General features: G+C 40.8%; 1 long non-coding RNA gene across 2 annotated transcripts in view; it reads left to right on the forward strand.

The window, feature by feature from the left end:
- LOC139183626 (uncharacterized) overlaps positions 1 to 16,505 on the forward strand; it is a 97,870-nt gene that overhangs the window by 18,742 nt on the left and 62,623 nt on the right. For both annotated transcript variants that reach the window (XR_011567176.1, XR_011567177.1), the window contains exon 1: positions 1 to 16,505. This exon is cut by the window's left edge and continues 18,742 nt beyond it; it is cut by the window's right edge. This is a non-coding gene — a long non-coding RNA (uncharacterized lncRNA).

Raw genomic sequence — 16,505 nt, forward strand, 5'->3', positions numbered from 1 at the left:
ATTTAAGTAGAAGAGGAATTGATCAGAAGGATATTGGGTGTCTCACAAGTGGGAAGGTAGGGGAAGCCTGCTCAGAGGTGGGCAGGAACTGAGAGAGATGAAGCAATGAGAAAACTCAGCTGAGGTCCTGCCATGTGAGCGCCTGGCTAGGATGCACCTCAGGATCCCTCTCCCACTGGACAATCCCTCTCTTTCTTCTTTCCTCCCTCTTCCTTCCTCCTTTTCTCCCTTTTCCCCTCACATTTCTCCCTCCTCCTTTGCCGTAGCTTGTGTGGAAGCTTTCTTGTCATCTCTTTTCATTTTATTGGTATACTTAGGCTTACTCCGAGAAGATTTTCCAAATGATATCTACTCTCATGTCATGTGGATGAATTCCACATGGATGAATTCCTCTCGACCCTTTCCTTCCCCTGTGTCTGAAACCTAATCATCGTCTATTCTGTGTTGTTTAAAGGATAGGTATCTTGTTTTCTTTCCACCTTTTTTTTTTTTTTATCCTTTGAGAATGGGTAAAAAAAAGAGGGAAGATGGGGCTGAAGATGTGGGAAATCTCCACCAGAAAGCCTATGCTTTGTTTTGTCTGTTAATTTTGTCAAATGTACTTTATGATAATTCACCCCAGTTAGTTGGAGTGGATCACATTCCCATGTGTTAGAGCTCCAGAGTATTCCATCCCCACCCTCTAGGACCTAGATTCACTGGAGGGTCCTGAAGCTTTCATTTCTAGCAGAGAAAATGGGCCCTGGGTGTCTCTTCCTATTTCATCCGTCCATCTATTTTCTATTCTCTCCTCTTCTGTTGGGAGCCGTTCTTATTCCCTCTCAATAAGAAGAGGGAAAATATGAAGATATACCCTCAATCCATTCTCTCCTGGTTGAAAATAAAGGAGCTGAAGTTTAGGATTTTTTTGATTCCCTGTTACTGCATCTGTGGGGGACCAGGGGAGGGTGATGGTATGGCTGGATGTGATATGGTCCAAAGGTCATATTAGGGAGCTGTGTTAGATCAGAAACTTCTTTCTCGTTCATTAGCTGCCCTCCCCATGTTTGGTTGATATTGGTGAAATTTCTGCTAATTGTTTGACTTTAGTATTGAAGGGGGAGAGTCTGTCTATCTTCACTGGTTCTAGTGTCCTGATCATATACCTCCTGTTTGCTTAATCTGGTTCAAGTTGGAGTTCTTTCGCTTGTGAGTCAAACAGTACTAACAAATGCAATGTAGTAGATGTAGGAGGCAGCCTACTAGTCAAAAATGAAGGGCCCAATTTGTATCTGATCAGCTCCTAGCCTTTCAGCTCAGAGGTGGGTCAAATGGAGCTTACAACCAGGAACATCTCTTTCTCTAGGGGCAGCATTAGGTTATCTGCTTAAATACTCAGTTTGCAAACCCATAAAACTACCGTTGTTGTTGTTCTTCAGTTACTTAGTTGTGTTCAACTCTTTGCAACCCCGTGGACTGCAAGATACCAGGCTTCCCTGTCTTTTATGATCTCTTGGCATTTGCTCAAACTCATGTCCATTGAGTTGATGATGCCCTCCAACCATTTCATCCTCTGTCATCCCCTTCTCCTCCTGCCCTCAATCTTTCCAGCATCAGGGGCTTTTCCAATGAGTTGGCTCTTCATAGCATGTGGCCAAAGTATTGGACTTCAGCTTCACTGTCAGTCCTTCCAATGAGTATTCCAGCTTGATTTCCTTTTAGGATTGACTAGTTTGATTTGCTGCCCAAGGGACTCTCAAGAGTCTTCTTCAGCACCACTGTTCAAAAGCATCAGTTCTTTGGCATTCAGCCTTCTTTATGGTCCAACTCTCACACCCATACATGACTACTGGAAAGACCATAGCTTTGACTAGATGGACCTTTGTCGGCAAGGTAATGTCTCTGCTTTTTAATATGCCGTCTAGGTTTGTCATAGCTTTTCTTTCAAGAAGCAAGCATATTTTAATTTTGTGGCTACAGTCACTGTCTACAGTGATTTTGAACCCAAGAAAAGAAAGTCTGTCACTGCTTCCACTTTTTTCTCTTCTATTTCCCATGAGGTGATGGGACCAGATGCCATGATCTTAGTTTTTTGAATGTTGAGTTTTAAGGCAACTTTTTTACTCTCCTTTCACTTTTTTTTTCTTTTTTCTTTTAATTGGAGGCTAATTACTTTACAATATTGTGGTGGTTTTTGCCATGCATTCACATGAATCAGCCATGGGTGTACATGTGTTCCCCATCCTGACCCTCCCTCCCACCTCCCTCCCTATCCCATCCCTCAAGGTTATCCCAGTGCACCAGCCCTGAGCACCCTGTCTCATGCATAGAACCTGGACTGGCGATCTATTTCATATATGATAATATACATGTTTCAATGCTATTCTCTCAAATCATCCCACCCTCACCTTCTCCCACAGAGTCCAAACATCTGTTTTTTACATCTGTGTCTCTTTTGCTGTCTTGCATATAGGGTCATTGTTACCATCTTTCTAAATTCCATATATATGCATTAATATACTGTACTGGTATTTTTCTTTCTGACTTATTTAGTTCTGTATAATAGGCTCCAGTTTCATCCAGCTCACTAGAACTGATTCAAATGCATTCTTTTTAATAGCTGAGTAATATTGCATTGTGTATATGTACCACAGCTTTCTTACCCATTTGTCTGCTGATGGACATCTAGATTGCTTCCATGTGCTGGCTATTGTAAACAGTGCTGCAATGAACATTGGGGTACATGTATCTTTTTCAGTTCTGGTTTCTTTGGTGTGAATGCCCAGCAGTGGGATTGCTGGGTCGTATGGCAGTTCTATTTCCAGTTTTTTAAGGAATCGCCACACTGTTCTCCATAGTGGCTGTACTAGTTTGCATTCCCACCAACAGTGTAAGAGGGTTCCCTTTTCTCCACACCCTCTCCAGCATTTATTGTTTGTAGACTTTTCAATAGCAGCCATTCTGACTGGTGTGAGATGGTACCTCACTGTGGTTTTGATTTGCATTTCTCTGATAATTAGTGATGTTGAGGATTTTTTCATGTATTCTTTAGCCATCTGTAGGTCTCCTTTGGAGAAGTGTCTGTTTAGTTCTTTGGCCCATTTTTTTTGATTGGGTTGTTTATTTTTCTGGAATTGAGCTTCAGGAGTTGCTTGTATATTTTTGAGATTAATTATTTGTCAGTTGTTTCATTTGCTATTATTTTCTCCCATTCTGAAGGCTGTCTTTTCACCTTGCTTATAGTTTCCTTCGTTGTGCAAAAGCTTTTAATTAGGTCCCATTTGTTTATTTTTTCTTTTATTTCCATTACTCTGGGAGGTGGGTCATAGAGGATCCTGCTATGATTTACGTCAGAGGGTGTTTTGCCTATGTTTCCTCTAGGAGTGTTATAGTTTCTGGTCCTACATTTAGATCTTTAATCCATTTTGAGTTTATTTTTGTGTATGGTGTTAGAATGTGTTCTAGTTTCATTATTTTACAAGTGGTTGACCAGTTTCCCAGCACTACTTGTTAAAGAGATTGTCTTTTTTCATTGTATATTCTTGTCTCCTTTGTCAAAGATAAGGTATCCATAGGTGCGTGGATTTATCTCTGGGCTTTCTATTTTGTTCCATTGATCTATATTTCTGTCTTTGTGCCAGTACCATACTGTCATGATGACTGTAGCTTTGTAGTATAGCCTGAAGTCAGGCAGGTTGATTCCTCCAGTTCCATTCTTCTTTCTCAAGATTGCTTTGGCTATTCGAGGTTTTTTGTATTTCCATACAAATTGTGAAATTATTTGTTCTAGTTCTCTGAAAAATACTGTTGGTAGCCTGATAGGGATTGCATTGAATCTATAGATTGCTTTGGGTAGTATACTCATTTTCACTATATTGATTCTTCTGATCCATGAACATGGTATATTTCTCCATCTATTTGTGTCATCTTTGATTTCTTTCATCAATGTTTTATAGTTTTCTATATATAGGTCTTTAGTTTCTTTAGGTGGATTTATTCCTAAGTATTTTATTCTTTTTGTTGCAATGGTGAATGGAATTGTTTCCTTAATTTTCCTTTCTGTTTTCTCATTGTTAGTGTATAGGAATGCAAGGGATTTCTGTGTGTTAATTTTATATGCTGAAACTTTACTATATTCATTGATTAGCTCTAGTAATTTAGAGTTTTTAGGGTTTTCTATGTAGAGGATCATGTCATCTGTGAATAGTGAGAGTTTTACTTCTTTTCCAATCTGGATTCCTTTTATTTCTTTGTCTTCTCTGTTGAATAGTAGTTGAGTAGTAGTGAGAGTGGGCATCCTTGTCTTGTTCCTGACTTTAGGGGAAACACTTTCAATTTTTTACCATTGAGGATAATGTTTGCTGTGGGTTTATCATATATGGCCTTTATTATGTTGAGGTATGTTCTTTCTATTCCTGCTTTCTGGAGGGTTTTTTTTTTTTATCATAAATGGATGTTGACTTTTGTCAAAGGCTTTCTCTGCATCTATTGAGATAATCATATGGTTTTAATCTTTCAATTTGTTAATGTGTATCACATTGATTGATTTGTGAATATTGAAGAATCCTTTCATCCCTGGGATAAAGCCCACTTGGCCGTGATGTATGATCTTTTGAATATGTTGTTGGATTCTGTTTGCTAGAATTTTATTAAGGAGTTTTGCGTCTATGTTCATCAGTGATATTGGCCTGTAGTTTTCTTTTTTTGTGGCATCTTTGTCTGGTATTAGGGTGATGGTGGCCTCACAGAATGAGTTTGGAAGTTTACCTTCCTCTGCAATTTTCTGGAAGAGTTTGAGTAGGATAGGTGTTGGCTCTTCTCTAAATTTTTGGTAGAATTCAGCTGTGAAGCCATCTAGTCCTGGGCTTTTGTTTGTTGGAAGATTTCTGATTACAGTTTTGATTTCTATGCTTGTGATGGGTCTGTTAAGATTTTCTATTTCTTCCTGGTTCAGTTTTGGAAAGTTATTCTTTTCTAGGAATTTGTCCATTTCTTCCAAGTTGTCCATTTTACTGGCATATCACTGCTGATAGTAGTCTCTTATGAGCCTTTGTATTTCTGTGTTGTCTGTTGTGATTTCTCCATTTTCACTTCTAATTTTGTTGCTTGATTCTTCAGCCTTTGTTTCTTGATGAGTCTGGCTAATAGTTTGTCAATTTTATTTATCTTCTCAAAGAAGCGGCCTTTAGCTTTGTTGATTTTGGCTATGGTCTCCTTTGTTTCTTTTGCATTTATTTCTGCCCTAATTTTTATGATTTCTTTCCTTCTACTAACCCTGGGGTGCTTCATTTCTTCTTTTTCTAGTTGCTTTAGGTGTAGAGTTAGGTTATTTATTTGATTTCTCTCCTGTTTCTTGAGGTAGGCTTGTATTGTTATGAACCTTCCCCTTAGCATTGCTTTTACTGAATCCCATAGGTTTTGGGTTGTTGTGTTTTCATTATCATTCGTTTCTATGCATATTTTGATTTCTTCTGTGATTTGTTGGTTATTCAGAAGTGTGTTGTTTAGCCTCCATATGTTTGTATTTTTAATAGTTTTTGTTTTTCCTGTAGTTGACATCTAATCTTACTGCATTGTGATCAGAAAAGATGCTTGAAATGATTTCAATTTTTTTGAATTTACCAAGGCTAGATTTATGGCCAGATGTGATCTATCCTGGAGAAGGTTCCATGTGCACTTGAGAAAAAGGTGAAATTCATTGTTTTAGGGTGAAATGTCCTACAGATATCAATTAGGTCTAACTGGTCCCTTGTATCATTTAACGTTTGTGTTTCCTTGCTAATTTTCTGTTTAGTTGATCTATCCATAGGTGTGAGTGGGGAATTAATGTCTCCCACTATTATTGTGTTACTGCTAATTTCCCCTTTCATACTTGTAAGCATTTGCCTTACATATTGTGGTGTTCCTATGTTGGGTGCATATATATTTATAATTGTTATATCTTCTTCTTTGATTCATCCTTTGATCATTATATAGTGTCCTTCTTTGTCTTTTTTTCATGGCCTTTATTTCAAAGTCTATTTTGTCTGATATGAGTATTGCAACTCCTGCTTTCTTTTTGTCTCCATTTGCATCAAATATCTTTTTCCAGCCCTTCACTTTCAGTCTGTATGTTTCCCTAGGTTTGAGGTGGGTCTCTTGTAGACAGCATATATAGGGGTCTTGTTTTTTATCTATTCAGCCAGTCTTTGTCTTTTGGTTGGGGCATTCAACCCATTTACATTTAAGGTAATTATTAATAAGTATGATCCCATTGCCGTTTACTTTGTTGTTTTGGGTTCGAGTTTATAAACCTTTTCTGTGTTTCCTGTCTAGAGAAGGTCCTTTAGCATTTGTTGAAGAGCTGGTTTGGTGGTGCTGAATTCTCTCACATTTGCTTGTCTGTAAAGCTTTTGATTTCTCCTTCATATTTGAATGAGATCCTTGCTGGGTACAGTAATCTGTGTTATAGGTTTTTCTCTTTCATCACTTTAAGTATGTCCTGCTATTCCCTTCTGGCCTGAAGAATTTCTATTGAAAGATGAGCTGTTATCCTTATGGGGATCCCCTTGTGAGTTATTTGTTGTTTTTCCCTTGCTGCTTTTAATATTTGTTCTTTGTGTTTGCTCTTCATTAGTTTGATTAATATGTGTCTTGGGGTGTTTTGCCTTGGGTTTATCCTGTTTGAGACTCTGGGTTTCATGGACTTGAGTGGCTATTTCCTTCCCCGTTTAAGGGAAATCTTCAACTATTATCTCCTCAAGTATTTTCTCATCGCCTTTCTTTTTGTCTTCTTCTTCTGGAACTCCTATGATTCGAATGTTGGGGCATTTAACTTTGTCCCAGAGGTCTCTGAGGTTGTCTTCATTTCTTTTCATTCTTTTTTCTTTTTTTCTCTCTGCTTCATTTATTTCCACCATTCTATCTTCCACCTCACTTATCCTATCTTCTGCCTCAGTTATTCTACTGTTGGTTCCCTCCAGATTGTTTTTGATCTGTTATTGCATTATTCATTATTGATTGACTCTTTTTATTTCTTCTAGGTCCTTGTTAAACATTTCTTGCATCTTCTCAATCCTTGTCTCCAGACTATTTATCTATAACTCCATTTTGTTTTCAAGATTTTAGATCATTTTTACTATCATTATTCTGAATTCTTTTTTAGGTAGACTCCCTATCTCCTCCTCTTTTGTTTGGTTTGGTGGGCTTTTATCATGTTCCTTTACCTGCTGAATATTTCTCTGCCTTTTTATCTTGTTTAGGTTGCTGTGTTTGGGGTGGCCTTTCTGTATGCTGGAAGTTTGTGGTTTCTCTTTATTGTGGAGGTTCCTCCCTGTGGGTGGGGTTGGATGAATAGCTTGTCAAGGTTTCCTGGTTAGGGGAGCTTGCATTGGTGTTCTGGTGGATGGAGCTGGATCTCTTCTCTCTGGAGTGCAACGAAGTGTCCAGTAGTGAGTTTTGAGGTGTCTGTGGGTTTGGTGTGACTTTTGGCCACCTGTATTTTTGTGCCCAGGGTAATGTTCCTGCATAGTTGGAGAATTTGCTTCTGAAACTTGTTGGCTCTTGGATGGAGCTTGGTTTCAATGTAGGTATGGAGGCTTTTGGATGAGCTCTTGTCGATTAATGTTCCCTGGAGTCAGGAGTTTCCTGGGTGTGTAGCGGAAGCACCATCTCTCAGGTGTGCCGTGTGTCTCTTTTGGGGGAGCTGATCCCTGGCTGCAACCCTCCTGGCAGATGTCAACCGTCCAGGATCCCAGGAAGACTTGGTTAGCAACTGGGAGCCTGCTTGCAGTTTGGTAGAGTTTGCCATCTCTGGGGCTGAGTTTGCCCTTAGCCTTCTGGCTCTGGCTGTTGCCCGCCTGCCTCCCTGCCTCTGGTGGGGGATAGGCTGGTCCGCTGCCCGCTAGCTCTCCTCTCGCATTTGCTTAGTCCTTTGTTCTGTGAGTGGGCCTGGCAGTGCCTTAGGTTAGAGCTTTTCGTGAGAAAGTTCTCTCTCTCTCCTCTTTTTTTTCTCCCTCTGGATATCCCACAGTTTGGGTTGCTATCTCACCTTAGCTCCTTCAGATTGCCCTCAGGGCATTCAGGCCTGGTCCTTACCTAAGCAATGCAGCCCGCGCCTCTCTGTTTAGCTCCTGCTTGGTGGTGGCGGATGTGAGTGTCTGGGCTACTTCTCCACTGGGAGTTGCTGTTAGGCACGTAATCTGTGGGTTTTATTTATTTATTTATTTTTCCTCCCAGTTATGTTGCCCTCTGAGATTCCAAAACTCCCCACAGACCCACCGGTGAGAGGGTTTCCTGGTGTTTGGAAACTTCTCCGCTTTTATGACTCTGTCCCCAGGACGGGTCTCCATCCCTAACTCTTTTGTCTCTCTTTTTATCTTTTATATTTTGTCCTACCTCCTTTCGAAGACAATGGGCTGCCTTTCTGGGTGCCTGGTGTCCTCTGCCAGTGTTCAGAAGTTATTTTGCAGAATTTGCTTAGCGTTCAAATGACCTTTCAATGAATTTGTGGGGGAGAAAGTGGTTCCTCCACCATCTTAGGACCGCCCCTCCTCTTTCACCTTTATCAAGAGACTCTTTAGTTCCGCTTTGCTTTCTGCCATTAGGGTGGTGTCATCTGCATTTCTGAGGTTATTGATATTTCTCCTGGCAATCTGGATTCCAGCTTGTGCTTCATCCAGCCCAGCATTTCACATAATGTAGTCTGCATATAAATTAAATAAGCAGGTTGACAATATACAGCCTTGATGTACTCCTTGCCCAATTTTCAGCCAGTCTGTTATTCCATGTCTGGTTCTAATTTTGCTTCTTGACCTGCATACTGGTTTCTCAGGAGGCAGGTAAGGTGGTCTGGTATTCCCATCTCTTTAAGAATTTTCCACAGTTTGTTGTGATTCATACAGTTAAAGACTTTGGTGTAGTCAAGGAAGCAGAGGTAGATGTTTCTCTAGAATTGCCTTGATTTTTCTATGATCCAACAGATGTTGGCAATATGATCTCTGATTCCTCTGCCTTTTCTAAATCCAGCTTGAACATCTGGAACTTCTCAGTTCATGTACTGTTAAAATCTGTCTTGAAGAATTTTGAGCATTATCCTGCTAGCATGTGAAATAAGTGCAGTTGTGTGGCAGTTTGAACATTCTTTGGCGTTGCCCTTCTTTGGGATTGGAATGAAAACTGACCTTTTCCAGTCCTGTGGCCACTGCTGAGTTTTCTAAATTTGCTGGCTATTGAATGCAGCACTTTAACAGCATCATATTTTAGGATTTGAAATAGCTCAGTTGGAATTCTATCACTTCCACTAGCTTTGTTGGTAGTAATGCTTCCTAAGGAGTGACTTCACACTCCGGGATGTCTGGCTCTAGGTGAGTGATCACACCACTGTGGTTGTCTGGGTCATTAAGACTTTTTGGTATAGTTCTGTGTATTCTTGGAGAAGGCAATGGCAACCCACTCCAGTACTCTTGCCTGGAAAATCCCATGGACGGAGGGGCCTGGTAGGCTGCAGTCCATGGGGTCGCTAGGAGTTGGACACGACTGAGCGACTTCCCTTTCACTTTTCACTTTCATGCATTGGAGAAGGAAATGGCAACTGACTCCAGTGTTCTTGCCTGGAGAATCCCAGGGATGGAGAGCCTGGTGGGCAGCTGTCTGTGGGGTCGCACAGAGTCGGATACGACTGAAGCAACTTAGCAGCAGCAGCTGTGTATTCTTGCCATCTATTCTTAATATCTTCTGCTTCTGTTAGGTCCATACCATTTCTGTCTTTTATTGTGCCCATCTTTACATGAACTGTTCGCTTAGTATCTCTAATTTTCTGGAAGAGATCTCTAGTCTTTCCCATTCTATGTTTTCCCTCTATTCCTTTGCATTGTTCACCTAAGAAGACTTTCTTATCTCTTCTTGCTGTTCTCTCAAACTCTTTGTTCAGACTGGTATATCTTTCCTTTTCTCCTTTACCTTTCACATAAAACTATAATGTTAAGCATTAACACATCCAGTTTAGATTGGATTATTTTAAAAGTAGCTTGTGGTTAATTTTTTGTGTCAACTGGATTGTGCCATGATACCCAAATACTTGTTCAAATACCAGTCTGGATGTCTCTTTGAAGATATTTTAGAAATATGATTAACATTTAAATTAGTAGGACTTCCCTGGTGGGACAGTGGATGGGAATCTCCCTACCAGTGCAGGGGACACAGGTTTGATCCCTCGTCCTGGAGGGATTCCACGTGCCTTGGAGCAAGCTCGAGCCTGTGTGCCACAAGCACTGAAGCCCACGGCTTTAGGGCCCACAAGCCCTATAGCCTATGCTCCACAACAAGAGAAGCCACTGCAGTGAGAAGCTCATGCACCACCATGAAGAGTAGCCCCCACTCACTGCAGCGAAAGAAAGCCCACGCACAGCAATTAAGACCCAGCACAACCAAAAATAAAAGAAAAAATACATGGTATCACTCATTAGTTTAAAAAAGTTTACATTAATAGATGTCACATAAAGCAAATTCAGAGAAGGCAATGGCAACTCCAGTGTTCTTGCCTGGAAAATCCCAGGGATAGGGGACCCTGGTGGGCTGCCGTCTATGGGGTTGCACAGAGTCAGACACGACTGAAGCGACTTAGCAGCAACAGCAGGAGCAAAGCAAATCATCCTTAATGTAGGTGGGCCTTATCTAATCAGTCGAAAGCCTTAGGAGAAAAAAGATTGAGGTCTCATGGGAAAGAGGGAATTCTGCCTCCAGAATCTTCAGACTCAATCTGAAACATCAACCCTCCCATATGTCTCCAGCCTGCTGGCCTATCCTATAGCTTTCAAGATTTTGAATTTGCCAGCCCTATAACAGCTTAAGCCAATTTCCTAACCACCCCCCCCCCCGCCCCATATACATATATGTATATACACACACATTCACACACCCTAACTAAGTCAAGTAGAAATTACTGAACACCTCCGCCGCTACAGATTTTCAATATATCTCCTAAGGTGTGACTAGCTTTGCCTGTTGCTAACTCCTGTAGGATTTACCAAGATGAGTTTGCTGCAAAGAGAAGAGGCAGACTCTGGAGGCAGACTGCTTCAAGTAGATTTCAGCCTTCAGCTCCACCACTTACTTGCTCTGTGACTTGACAGCTTATTTACTCTCCCTGTACCTCAGTTTTTTCATTTGTAGAATGGGACAGATGTTTGGATAAACCTTGTAAGGTTCTGTGAAGATTAACTGAGATAATAGATGTCAAGCATTTAGAATAGGTTCTGATATGTAGCAACTTTTCGATGTTGTTGTTCAATGTTGTTGTGTCCGACTCATTGCAACCCTGTGGATTGCAGGACGCCACGCCTCCCTGTCCCTCACCATCTCCCTAAGTTTGCCCAAGTTCGTGTTCATTGAATCAGTGATGCTGTCCAGCCATCTCATCCTCTGATGCCCTCTTCTTCTGCCCTCCATCTTTCCCAGCATCAGGAACTTTTCCAAAGAGTTGTCTGTTCACATCAGATGACCAAAATACTGGAGCTTCAGCATCAGTCCTTCCAGTGAATATTTAGGGTTGATCTCCCTTAAGATTGACTGGTTTGATCTCCTTGCTGTCCAGGGGACTTTTAAGAATCTCTTCCAGCACCACAGTTTGAAGACGTCAATTCTTTGCTGTTCTACTTTCTTTACGGTCCAGCTCTTATAAAAGGCCAACTTCTCAGTAAGTCTTGAACTTACAGGTTCACTGTGGTTCCATATCTGAGGCCTACAGAATGTGTACTGTATGCTGCATAACATCCCTGGTAATCAAATACAGTCATATTTCTACAGTGAAATCCACTAAGAGGAGTAAATAAAGACCATAACCTCCTACTCGTTCAGGTCAGTTTTTGCCACCAAATCAGTTTGGGAAAAACTTCGTTTTCAGAGCTCTGGATTTTGGAATTGTGGCTAAGGAATTGCAGACTCACATCACACAATAATGTTTTGAAGCTCCTGAAAAACAATTGACTTGCCAGATGAGCTTAATATTTTCTGCTTGAACACTGGAGTACATCTATTAGAAAAATGCTTTTTGTTTAGGCATAATTGATAAAGAGCCATATTTTAGACTCAACTTGGCACTGATATCAGATGCTTCTGGAGATCTCTCCTGGTTTCCCTGGCAAAAGCTGTGCCTTCAGTATAAAGAGAATGCTTGTCTTCGTGCTGAGCTGTTTGTCACAGCAGAGGGTGTCCTTTCACTTCACACCAAGTCCTCCCTGTTTCTTACACAGGCTGCTAGACTGAGAGACCAGACTAGCCAGGTGCTGGGAGGAAGCCAGGCTCTTGGTGGGATGTGGGGTATTAGAATCATACTCCTTTATCTATTCAACATATATATTTTTGAGTACTTGTTCTGTGCTAGACATTAGAAGCTCTGTCTATGCAGCATTTTATGTTTAGCAAGTGCTTCCACATTCATTGTCTCTTTTAGTAATTTGATAAGGGGGCTAGAGTAAATGAGATTATCCTTGTTTTATTGGTGAAGAAGCAGAGTCTTAGACCATTTGTGTCACTTTAAGGTACAGTTGTAGCTGATCTTAGGCACAAACCTGGCTCTTTTTTTCTTCATGTGCTTTGTGAAAATAGGGATGAATATATATTTTTAAACTCCAAAAGAGTAAAATGTTTAGCAGCCATTGGTGCCAACAGTCACAATAGGATCTAAATTGCTTTGGCAAAACATTTCATGGAACCTGTTTCAGCTTTAGGCAAATAATCAAATATTTCATATTATATGGGGTTACCCTGTGCTAAGCATGGTGGGGTAGAGACCATGGGGTCACAAGGAGTCAGACACAACTTAGTGACTGAATACAAACACACCCTGTGCTTTGGATGCTATTGCTGTACCACCCAGATCCGCCCTTCAGGACTAAAAGGCTCAGCCCCTTAGCTCCGGGGAAAGTTGTTGGCCTCTCTGTGGGAATTGCCATCAGGTGGAAAGGGAGTCCCACTCCCGCTTTGGGGGCAACCCCCTTCCCCTGATGCTGATATAGAGGCCCGGCCCCTCTTCCCCTGACTACCTGACTGGACACACAGCTCTGAGGTCCATTCCTGCTCTAGACTTGCTGTGGCATTGGCTGAGACCTTGCTGTGCCTGCACCGTCACCCAATTCCTCCCCTGTCCAATCCTCCTTCCCCTCCTTCCTTCCACAGGGGTTGAGCCAAAGGGTGTTCACCTAAATAAACCCCACACCTAAATCATCCTGTCAGAATCTACTTCCTGGGGAACCCAACTGCAGAGCCAGGTCTCAGTGGGAAGTGGAAAAAAAATAGTTTCCAGGTCTTTATTGTATGAGAGAAGACCCACTTCTGAGATTTCCTGTCCTTGTTCATTAAAGGAAAGAAATGACCCTCTTGGAATTTACCATCTCTTTTGGTGGAACTACTCTGCTGTTTGTTGTTTCCTTTTATTTACCAACTTTCACTCTAGTTTTAATTTATCTCAAAATACAAATAGCCAAGCCTACTTGAATTCATTTCGCCATTGAAATTTTTGTGGAACAGAAAATTACACAAGGAACTTAAAGGACAGGGCATTCGTTGGAACAGGAAGCACAGAACATTACAGGAGACTGGAGTACTTTTGGTAATAATGCATGGGGTTGAAATGATGCAAAAGGGATATCATTTAAGCATATAAAGTGAACAAAGGAGAATTCCATGTTAATGATTCCAGGCCTCAGTTTTTAAGAAATGAAAACGGTGGGCATCAGAATCAGATCACCCTGACACATGTGGCATCTTAGATCCATCAGTCCACTTGCATTTGGCAGCCTGGTTTGATTCTCTGCCAGAGCATGAGTTAGTTTTAATCTCAACAATCCTTCCTCTCCTTTGAGGGCAAAAAGTAGGCCCATTTTATAATATACCACAAACTATCTCAGGGTAAGAGCTATTTTAGGGAAGGAGCATTTTCACAAACAAATTGGCAACTCAATTTGCATTGGAGTTTCCAGGTTAAAACAGTTGCATTTACTGGAGAAAAAGAAGAGGAGGCAGGGCTGTTATTGTGATTGTTTTTTCTAATATTTCCTATCAAGCTACTGCTTTGGGATAACAAAATGATTTCAGTATGGAAAATATGCAAAGAAAAGAAACTGGGGCTGTTTGATTGGCCAATAATGAACATAAAGGACTTCATGCTTGTTGAATGGCAGATTGAAATCCAGTGTGTATTCATGCAGATCTTATGGGGGTGGTATTGGATTGGACCACAAATTAGTGCTGGCATTAATGAGATGGAAGCCATAAAATACAGAGAGTTCCTATAACCATGATCTCTGGTAAGGCCCAGTTGAAAGCATCCGGACCTTTCAGACAAGTCCTCTGTGAGAGCAGAACAGTAAACAACAGAGACAATCAAAATGGGGGAAAACTGGGGGTTACATAACGGACTGAAGTGGTGTTAGACATCTTGGTTAAAAGGACACAGCACAGCTGAATGACAAACATAGCCTTGCCTAGAATAATGATTTTTAGAAACAGACATTGTTTCTAAAACAATGCTGCTCAAATGATCAGGAGAAAAAGGTTATGCACCTTCATTTTAGGGAAATTAGTCTAAATAGGAACTTCTCTGTGATAATACCCCTACTGCTACTATTACTACTACTACCTCTACACCTTATATGTGATATGTGTTGTGATTTCGTGTTTATCTCACACTTGACATTTGTTATCCTGTTTAATCTTCACAATATTTTCACATTAACAGTTGAATCCATATCTGCACACCCAGTTAGTGTTTGAATTCCATGACTGCAGGAACTCGATCTTTCTCATTTTATGAAACCCTTCCTCTTTCCATTTAATTGTTCACGTACAAGTAATTTGTCTCAAAGAACACTGCCAGGTGGAAAGATCTCTCTTTGCCAGCATTTTTGGGATTATCTGGCATAAAGAACAAATACTGCTATGGCAAAACCATATGATTAAATTAAGTTGATAAATGAGCAGAAAATACCATGTCCCATTAACACAGGTGGATTGAATTTGCACATGGAATTCTTGGATGACCCAGTCTGCAAAACTCATCCACAGCCACTGTCACTGTATTCTCTTTCTCAAGTACACTAACAAGGTCTTGGCGAACATGTGTGCATCTTCACTCAGCCTCCTGGTGTCCTAGAACTCCATCAGTAAGCTTTCAGGGATTCTTCTCAGTTTTGTCTCAGGTGCACGAGATGGGACCTCTCCTGTTGGTGCCACCCATGCCTATGTGTTGCTCATCGTCCAGCGTTTTATTTCCTGCTCCTCTGGGGAAGCCCTGGGTAATGAAGAAGCTATGGCCTGTCCAGCATGCTTTTTGTTTGAGACATACATAGTGGTTGCTGTGATGCTCTGGAAGGAGGATTGGGAGGGAGAATTTGTTTCATTTCCTTGATGGTTGCCATCTTAGTTTTGTTCTTCCATATCATTTCCTCATATAACTTGAGAGTTATTTAAATGCCTATAGGTCCTCCAGGGTATCATTGGGTACACTGTCCTTTAACTTCCCTTTTTTGTAGTCTGTCCTTGTTATTATAACTTGATACCTTTGTGTCCAGCACAAGGCCTGACATACAATGTATGTTTATTTAGTAAACGTTGAAATGAATGGCACAACTACCCTGTGATATAGAGGCCCTTCCATAGTCATTAGACATACGAGGAACAATTAAACCAAAAGACGTATATCAACAATCTTAGATAAAAATTTACAGCTAGGAAAACCCTTAGAAATCAATTAAACCTCTCCACCTCATCTCCACTATTTGTATTGATTAGAAAATTTAATTAAAAGGAAGTTGACTTTTCCAGTATCTAATAGTTAGAGGGTAGATTGGTAAAGTCTAGAATCCTGAGCCATGATCAGTGTCTGTCTCCCCCCACGTCTTTCTCAAGGGTAAAGACTGTAGATGTAGAGAGGCTTCTGTGTGCATTGTATCAATCTTATTTCAACATCTTTCTGCCAGTCATGGCATACAGATGGATTTTTATTCCTTGATGACTGCTTGTCTTTCCAATCAGAGAATTTAAGAAATGTCAAGGAAGGAGAGGCTGGAAGCCTTCCTGAACTGGCTGGTTCAGAATCATTGAATCTAAAGGTCAGAAGAGGTTTTACAGTTTCCTCAGGCCAGTCATACTGTGAAGTTTGAATCTCCATATATGACGTTTTGATAAGTGGTCATCAGATGCTATTGGAATATTGTGGCCTCTCTTTGGGCAGAGCTGGCTCAAGATTTGACTGAAATTCATCTTCCTGAAGCCTTTACTTGAGTTACAAGTCCACCACTATAGAGACTCAGAACAACTGAATTTTTGGCCCCCATCGCTATTCTTCTGATTTGGTTTTCCATGATGTTTCTCCTACATGAACAATTTTTTTCTAGTAGTGTTTCCGAGGCTTTTGAACTCCGAGGCTGATACAGAAAATGATATTTGCATGACATCCTGGGGTGAACCTGAAGTGAATTAAGGATGTCTGTCTGGAGATTAATGAAAAACTCATTGTATTTTCTTTTTAGTAGTATATAATTATGATA

This window comes from Bos indicus, chromosome 6, assembly GCF_029378745.1.
Source record: "Bos indicus isolate NIAB-ARS_2022 breed Sahiwal x Tharparkar chromosome 6, NIAB-ARS_B.indTharparkar_mat_pri_1.0, whole genome shotgun sequence".
In the NCBI taxonomy this organism is placed as follows: Eukaryota; Metazoa; Chordata; class Mammalia; order Artiodactyla; family Bovidae; genus Bos; species Bos indicus.